At 39.8% G+C, this 6000-nt stretch overlaps 1 protein-coding gene across 1 annotated transcript in view; it reads left to right on the top strand.

Moving 5' to 3' along the window:
• The first annotated feature begins 357 nt into the window (after positions 1-357).
• CFAP70 (cilia and flagella associated protein 70) overlaps positions 358-6000 on the top strand; it is a 103384-nt gene continuing 97741 nt past the window's right edge. The window contains exon 1 of the mRNA XM_082260131.1: positions 358-414. The gene's annotated coding sequence lies outside the window, so the exon portion shown is untranslated. The remainder of the gene's footprint in view (positions 415-6000) is intronic.

Genomic DNA, 6000 nt, shown 5'->3' with positions numbered 1-6000 from the left:
ATGATTGGTGTGAGTGGGATGAAATGATCCCTATGATTGGTGTGAGTGGGATGAAATGATCCCTATGCTCACACCTGTGAATGGGCCTGACAATGATGGGATGGGAGATCCCCAGCAGATGGAAGATGTGAATTAGGCGGATCTATGGTGGATCACATTGTATTATGAGATCTCTCAGTACAGATGAGGGTGGTGGGGATTCTTATGCAGATGACTTGAAATCCTCCTACACTTTCCCTGGGACATGGATAGGACAACACACAGTGCAGAGCTGGATGGACAGGCTCTCTGGTAGTTTAGCAACCAGCAGAATGGCTGTGGGCCTGGCCTCGATTGTTTGTGCCTGTTGCTAGGAGACGAGGACGCTGAGCCTGGGAAGAGGAAGCAGCAGATCTGTGTGCAGGAGACGTCCAGGTATGGGGTACAGGCCAGGGCCTGCATGGACTCCCCCACATCAATACACAGGGAGGGTGCAGGGACTGTAGAGGACTATGGGCTTCTCATGATAATAAGGGACACAGGTTTCATCTCACTTTGCTCAAAGTTAAGCTAAATGAAATCTCACTTTGCAAAGAAGCACAGAACAGCCAATCATGTGCAAGGAAAATAACATAAAAAAAAAAAAGAGAAAAAAACATTTTTTGCTGCTAGGATGTGATTGGATGATTGAAGTCAGCGCAGCATCACCACATTCACTAAGCTGAGTGCAAGTTCACATTGTGACTTTTTTTTTTTTTTTTTAAATGTTTAGCTTAGTGAATGGGGGGGGGGGGGGGGGAGGGGTGCACTGACTTCAACCATCCAATCGTGTGCAAGCAGCAACATATTTTCCCTTTTTTTGTTTTTTTAACTTTAGTAAAGTTTTCCTTTTAGCCTTTTTATTTATTTTTTTTTACATATTTTCCTTTAGTCATTTTCCATTTTCTTTAGTAAATCAACCTCAAATGTACTATGAAAACTGGGACTCCAGGGTGTTAAAAAAAACAAAAAAAAAAAAACGATCACATATATATATATATATATATATATATATATATATATATATATATATATATATATATTTTTTTTTTTAATGTATATTATTTTTGTATATCTTTCATAACTGTTGACCTGATGCTCCATATTTGTATTGTCTGTGTGTGTGTGTATATATATATATATGAAAGACAAAAAAATGTTATATATATATATAATAAGTCTTTTCATAACTGTTACAGATTTTCTGTACCATATTTGTAGTGTCTGTGTGTGTGTATATATATATATATATATATATATATATATGAACAAAAAAAATGTTTTATATATATATATATATATATATATATATATATATATATATATAATAAATATTTTTTTATGTAATTTTTTTTGTAAGTCTTTTCATAACTGTTACAGATTTGCTGTACCATATTTGTAGTGTCTGTTTTGTGTGTATATATATATATATATATATATATGAAAGACAAAAAAAGTTTTATATATATATAATTATTTTTTTATGTAATTTTTTTCTAAGTCTTATAACTATTACAGATTTGCTGTACCATATTTCCAGTGTCTGCGTGTGTGTGTGTGTGTGTGTATATATATATATATATATATATATATATATATATATATATATACATACTGTATATATAATATATATTTTATGTGCACTATACTGACACTAACCTTTGGTTTAAAAAAATCTATTGAAGTTTGTATTCTTGAAGTAGAACTAAGGGCAAAACAATATATTTTCTTGTTTCATTTGAGATAGCATAAGGGAGGGTTATAACCCCTGTCATGTTATTTCCATCTGTGTCCCATTGGGGAGATTTCCCTTCACTTCCTGTCCCATAGCCAAAACAGGAAGTGAGAGGAAATTCTTTGTTGTCACCAGAACTAGTGTCCCCATTAGAAGAATTCCTGTTCTGTAAAGTTGGGATTTTCTTCTATGTTGCCCTGTAGATGATAATGGTAAACATGACAAATAGAGAGGGTGAATCTCCCTAACAGGGAGAACAGATAGCAATAAAGGCCTGACAGGGGGTCTAATATTTCTCCACTCTATCCATAACTAAAAAGTGTTGCCTTTAGTTATACTGTACTTTAACTCAGAAAATTCCCTTCTATCGCTCCGGCCTCCTCCAAATCTCCAAATTCCTTTTATATGTTTGCTGCTGTGATTGGACCTCCTGTTAGAGGGTGGCCACCTTTGTTCTCTATGGTCCCCCCTGTATGTAGGAAGGTAGCCCCCCCTCTTTTGCTCACTCCTGAGATGGACTATGAGAAGTGTAGTGTGCATAGAGCAGGACTAATTGACATTTCACACAGCTTGTTCCATACAAACAGAAGTGAGGGGGAAAGGGAGAAGTTCCGGATCTCACGGAGGATGTTACAAGGAGGCAGAGAAACACAGTAATAAATCATTTCATTGATTACAGGGCCAATAAATAGTGGATGTGTGTGGATAATTTTTTGGGAAAACAGGGATATCCTTTTTAGTGTCACTTTAACCTATTTTGGCTGAAGTTTGCCTTTAACCCTTTTGCCGCCAGACAGTGTGTGTGGGGGCGGGGCCTGTTCGATGGAACCATGCCGCCCGTTTCCTCCCACACACCCCGGTAACACTTCCCCCCCCTTGCCCGCACACGCCCCACCATGTATCCCAGGTTCTGCTTGCCCATCTCTGGGCCCGGAACGGACATAGCGGGTGACCCCGGGAAGAGGGGAGGGAGAGGAGCGGACACACATCTGCTCTCCTCCCCTCCTTGTTTTTCCGAGCTGGAAAGCGACATCTTTGACCTCACTTCTGAGTCCACCTCTCAGTGTCCCCGGCACGCATGGCCAGCAAAACATGTACAGGGGAGACGTCTGTTATTATTGTACAGGATTTATAGAACGCCAACAGTTTACACAGCGCTTTACCATATAAAGAGGGGCGGCACAATTTACAATATAAAGAGGGACGGCACAATGTACAATATAAAGAGGGACGGCACAATGTACAATATAAAGAGGGACGGCACAATGTATAATATAAAGAGGGACGGCACAATGTATAATATAAAGAGGGACGGCACAATGTACAATATAAAGAGGGACGGCACAATTAACAATATAAAGAGGGACGGCACAATTAACAATATAAAGAGGGACGGCACAATGTACAATATAAAGAGGGACGGCACAATGAACAATATAAAGAGGGACGGCACAATGTACAATATAAAGAGGGGCGGCACAATGTATAATATAAAGAGGGACGGCACAATGTATAATATAAAGAGGGACGGCACAATTAACAATATAAAGAGGGACGGCACAATGTATAATATAAAGAGGGACGGCACAATGTACAATATAAAGAGGGACGGCACAATGTACAATATAAAGAGGGACGGCACAATGTACAATATAAAGAGGGATGACACAATGTATAATATAAAGAGGGACGACACAATGTATAATATAAAGAGGGACGGCACAATGTACAATATAAAGAGGGACGGCACAATGTACAATATAAAGAGGGACGGCACAATGTATAATATAAAGAGGGGCGGCACAATGTACAATATAAAGAGGGACGGCACAATGAACAATATAAAGAGGGACGGCACAATGTACAATATAAAGAGGGACGGCACAATGTACAATATAAAGAGGGATGACACAATGTATAATATAAAGAGGGACGGCACAATGTATAATATAAAGAGGGACGGCACAATGTACAATATAAAGAGGGACGGCACAATGTACAATATAAAGAGGGGCGGCACAATGTATAATATAAAGAGGGACGGCACAATGTATAATATAAAGAGGGACGGCACAATTAACAATATAAAGAGGGACGGCACAATGTATAATATAAAGAGGGACGGCACAATGTACAATATAAAGAGGGACGGCACAATGTACAATATAAAGAGGGACGGCACAATGTACAATATAAAGAGGGATGACACAATGTATAATATAAAGAGGGACGACACAATGTATAATATAAAGAGGGACGGCACAATGTACAATATAAAGAGGGACGGCACAATGTACAATATAAAGAGGGACGGCACAATGTATAATATAAAGAGGGACGGCACAATGTATAATATAAAGAGGGACGGCACAATGTATAATATAAAGAGGGACGGCACAATGTATAATATAAAGAGGGACGGCACAATGTACAATATAAAGAGGGACGGCACAATGTATAATATAAAGAGGGACGGCACAATGTACAATATAAAGAGGGACGGCACAATGTACAATATAAAGAGGGACGGCACAATTTACAATATAAAGAGGGACGGCACAATGTACAATATAAAGAGGGACGGCACAATGTACGATATAAAGAGGGACGGCACAATGTATAATATAAAGAGGGACGGCACAATGTACAATATAAAGAGGGACGGCACAATTTACAATATAAAGAGGGACGGCACAATTTACAATATAAAGAGGGACGGCACAATGTACAATATAAAGAGGGACGGCACAATTTACAATATAAAGAGGGACGGCACAATGTACAATATAAAGAGGGACGGCACAATTAACAATATAAAGAGGGACGGCACAATGTACAATATAAAGAGGGACGGCACAATGTACAATATAAAGAGGGACGGCACAATGTACAATATAAAGAGGGACGGCACAATGTACAATATAAAGAGGGACGGCACAATGTACAATATAAAGAGGGACGGCACAATGTACAATATAAAGAGGGACGGCACAATGTATAATATAAAGAGGGACGGCACAATGTACAATATAAAGAGGGACGGCACAATGTACAATATAAAGAGGGACGGCACAATGTATAATATAAAGAGGGACGGCACAATGTATAATATAAAGAGGGACGGCACAATATATAATATAAAGAGGGACGGCACAATGTACAATATAAAGAGGGATGGCACAATGTATAATATAAAGAGGGACGGCACAATGTACAATATAAAGAGGGACGGCACAATGTACAATATAAAGAGGGACGGCACAATTAACAATATAAAGAGGGACGGCACAATGTATAATATAAAGAGGGACGGCACAATGTATAATATAAAGAGGGATGGCACAATTAACAATATAAAGAGGGACGGCACAATGTATAATATAAAGAGGGACGGCACAATGTATAATATAAAGAGGGATGGCACAATTAACAATATAAAGAGGGACGGCACAATGTACAATATAAAGAGGGACGGCACAATGTACAATATAAAGAGGGACGGCACAATGTACAATATAAAGAGGGACGGCACAATGTATAATATAAAGAGGGACGGCACAATGTATAATATAAAGAGGGACGGCACAATATATAATATAAAGAGGGACGGCACAATGTACAATATAAAGAGGGACGGCACAATGTACAATATAAAGAGGGACGGCACAATTTACAATATAAAGAGGGATGGCACAATGTACAATATAAAGAGGGATGACACAATTAACAATACAGAAGGAATAGGAGGGAGGGCTTTGCTCATGGAGCTTACAATCTAAAGGGAGCGGGAGGAGGTACAAAAGGGAATAGCTGATGGAGGTGACCCGGGTACAGTTCTTAGGTGGAGGTGGGGTGGGCTTCCCTGAATAAGTGCGTTTTCAAAGATCGCCTGAAGGTGGACAGGGTAGGAGCTGACCGGACATACTGGGATAGGGAGTTCCAGAGGATGGGAGAGGCTCTTGAGAAGTCCTGGAAGCGAGTGTGGGAAGAGGTAACAAGGGAGCTAGAGAGCAGGAGGTCTTCGGAGGAGCGGAGAGGACGATTTGGGCGATATATGCAGGTGGGATCAGTGATGTAGCTGGGGGTGATGCTGTGAATGGCCTTGTATGTTGTGGACATTGGGGGTCTTTTAGACCCTGGATGTCTCATTAACCACGAGGATTCCCGACCAGCCGCCACAATTATACAGCGGCAGGTTCCCACAAATTGCCATACCTGTACGGCGGTTCAGGGAAGCAGTCCTGTGG

The sequence above is a fragment of the Pelophylax lessonae genome (assembly GCF_965119305.1).
Source record: "Pelophylax lessonae genome assembly, chromosome: 6".
In the NCBI taxonomy this organism is placed as follows: Eukaryota; Metazoa; Chordata; class Amphibia; order Anura; family Ranidae; genus Pelophylax; species Pelophylax lessonae.
This window is presented reverse-complemented; position numbering and strand designations above follow the sequence as displayed.